Raw genomic sequence first — 3,475 nt, 5'->3', positions numbered from 1 at the left:
ATCTATCTATCTATCTATCTATCTATCTATCTATCTATCTAATGTAAATTTTATGACATTTTTCCTAAATATTTAACAATTGTTCCACTAGGTAAATGAATTATTCTCTCTTTTTAGTATCAAATGTAGTATTAATGGTCACCAAATATGGTGGTGTGAAAGAAAATGACCCCCAAAGGGAATGGCAATATCAGGAGGTATCGTGATCTAATTGTTATTTTAGCAATATAAGAAATGAAACCTTTGAGAAATGATTTATCCTTTTTGGAGGAAGTGTGTCACTCCTGGACTGCACTTTGATGTATCCTATGCTCAGGATAAACTCAGTGGAAGTTTCTTTCTTGTTGACTCTGGATTAAGACATACAATCTCTCAGTTAATTCTCCAGTACAATGTCTACCTTCATAGTGTTTTGCTTTTTGCTATAATGATAATGGACTAATCCTTTGAACTGTTAGCAAAAGATACCGATTAAATATTTTATTTTATAAGAGTTGCTGTGGTCATGGTGTCTCTAAACATCAATAGAAACCATAACTAAGACTATAAAATACAAAAATATCTTTGAAAAATTCTCAGTACTGGATATACAGAAAATAATGTGCACATTAGGATTATCAAATATTTTTAAGAATTTAATAATGTTTAAATCCCTACAAGATATATAAATTTTATTTGGATAATGACTTGTGTTAGATTTCCATCTCTGTAATGAAGTACTTAGGGCAACTTTTTAAAAAAATCAAAAAAAAAGACTATTTTTGCTTTTAATTCTCGAGTTCTTCATCCAAGTTCAAAAGATCTCAGTTCTTTTTGAACTAAAAGATGTATATTGCATCATGGAGGGACACATGAGATAACTAGGAGATGCCATCTGCCTGAAAACATGGGGTATGAATAAAGACTAGAATTCCCGAATCATCTACATGGTCACACCCCTTGTGACCCTAGGAATTTTCTAGGAACCTCCACATACTAAAGCTTCTAACTCTAATAATAGACTGGGAACCAATCCCCTAGCATAGACAATTGTGAGAGAATTCATATAAACCATAGAGGGATGGAAGGGTTGATATTGTCCAAAGGACAGAGAAATAATGATGATTTACTTATAAAAAAATTCAGATTTGAATATTTTTTCTAAGCCATATCGTGATGGAGGAAGGTCATTGGTTGATTAAATAAAGAAGCTGCTTGACCTGATAGGTTAGAACATAGGTGGGAGGAGCATACGCTGGGAGGAAGAGGAAGTGAGCTCAGAGACTCGACAGCTCTCCTCTCGTAGGCAGACGCCTCAGAGAGACACGAGATGCTCCACTCCTGCGGGCAGAGGCGAGAGCTCTGCTCTCTGAGGCACACGTGATGAAGCTCCGACCCAGGATGGACGTAGGCTAGAATCTTCCCGGTAAGCGCACCCAGCTGTGCTACACAGATTATAAGAAATGGGCTACTCCAGGTGCAAGAGTTAGCCTAGAAGACGCTAGATAGAAATGGGACAAGCAGTGATTAAAAGAATACAGTGTCCGTGTAATTATTTCGGGTAAAGCTAGCTGGAGGCGGCCGGGGTGCGGCCGGGGTTCTGGGGATGCAGCCCACAGCTCCTATTACTACAATATCGTGATCTAATTGTTATTTTAGCAATATAAGAAATGAAACCTTTAAGAAGTGATCGCATTATGGAGATGAGTTCCTGATAAATAGCTTAAAAATGTGTTCGAGAAGTTAGCATAAGTCAGGAAGGACAGGTATTGATTACAAAAATCCAATCTATACTGCATTTTCTTCCGAAAACATGTCAACTATTAACAAGAGATAAGACAGTGTGAGGACATTCAATAAATATACCATGGTCTTAGAAATGATTTATTTCCTTCTCTTGATGATTCCCTCTGTGTGGTTTATGGGGGCAAAATCCATGATGAGCATATCTTAAACAAAAACTATGAAATGTAAAGTAATTTCATATTTCATCTTTAAGACCTGATTTCTTAATCAATATTGGCATTTCAATAGAACTGTAAATATTCTAAGAGTTATTTAAAATATTGACTGTGCCCAGGAGGCCATGGAAGCTGCCCTGACCTTGGAGAAGAACTTGAACCAGGCCCTCTTGGCTCTTCATTCCCTGGGCTCTGCCAGCACAGATCCTCATCTCTGTGACTTCCTTGAAAACCACCTCCTGGATAAGGAGGTGAAGGTCATCAAGAAGATGGGCAACCACCTGACCAACCTCCGCAGGTTGGCTACTGGGCCCCAGGCATCTCTGGGCGAGTACCTCTTTGAGCGGCTCACTCTCAAGCATGACTAGGAGGCCTCTGGTTCCGAGGGGCTCCCACCTCTGCTTTGCACTAGCCCACCTCAGGACCTTCACCCGAACCTCTCAAGAAGCCACTAGGCAGCTTTGTAATGCCCTGGAGCCCCTCTCAAGTCTTGGACCAAGTAAAAATAAAGCCTTTTGAAGCAGCAAAAAAAAAAAATATATTGACTGTGCTGTCACTTTTTGACAGTGAAGTTTATAATTGTGAATATGACCCAAGAAAATCATGATGGTAACTAATAAAATTATAAACTGTTTGATGTTTTAAATAATTTTCCAAGTCAATCATTTCATATTTTCCAAATCAGTGACTTCATGAGGATTAGAAGTCATCACTCACTTTATTATTGAAACTAGAAGACATAATAAAATAAATGAAAAAATAAAAGCACAAATTCTAGGATGTAGACCTGAATATTTATGTGTCTCATAATTTACTTGTGATTCTCATGTTTTGGTAATTTCCATGTGTTCAATTTCCAAAAATGAAGGAAACCTTTCAAGACTAGATATTCTCACCAAATAAAATTTATTTTCCAAATCAGTTTTATGACAAGAAATAATCTCAAGAATAATTATTTATAACCCATCAATTATTATTAATATGAGACCATGAGAACCCACAATATGTGATCACTAGAATGTTACAGGGTGTTATTTCTGTTTGGTTTAGGTATATACATTTCAACAAGTTACATAACTTTTCTATGTCACAGTTTTCTATACCATTTACATTAAATAATTGTACCAACCTCATTGACAATTGTCAAGATAAAATGAGTTTTCATGTGATAAATGTCCAACAAAGAACGTGGTTTCTTCTCCACTCTATAAAGCATTTTTAAACACTGTGTGCTTGACAATTTTCCAAACTTCTAATGTGATATGTTGTTTAACATTTTTCTATATTTCTACAAAATTATGTCTACTTATGTTGCTATCTCCTTTCTTTCTGGACTATACACTTCACATTTTGCCATAACATTCTCCAGATCAGTACCTACAGTACTGATACAGAACAGTATAATGTTACATGACAAACTTCAAGAGAACAATAATACTTCATTTAGTAATTAAAGCCATGGATCATAATCTGTTGAACAGATTTTCTCCCCTCAGCTGTGCCAGCTTGTGTTGTTAGTGTAGCTCTCGGTAACA

The 3,475-nt window shown here is 36.4% G+C and overlaps 1 pseudogene; it reads left to right on the top strand.

Annotated features, from left to right (window-relative positions):
* Positions 1-2,059: 2,059 nt before the first annotated feature.
* On the top strand, positions 2,060-2,465 carry LOC101987541 (annotated as a pseudogene).
* The last annotated feature ends 1,010 nt before the right edge of the window (positions 2,466-3,475 follow it).

The sequence above is a fragment of the Microtus ochrogaster genome, unplaced genomic scaffold (assembly GCF_000317375.1).
Source record: "Microtus ochrogaster isolate Prairie Vole_2 unplaced genomic scaffold, MicOch1.0 UNK2, whole genome shotgun sequence".
In the NCBI taxonomy this organism is placed as follows: Eukaryota; Metazoa; Chordata; class Mammalia; order Rodentia; family Cricetidae; genus Microtus; species Microtus ochrogaster.
Note: the sequence above shows the minus strand (reverse complement) of the source record. Positions and strands in the feature narration are given on the sequence as shown.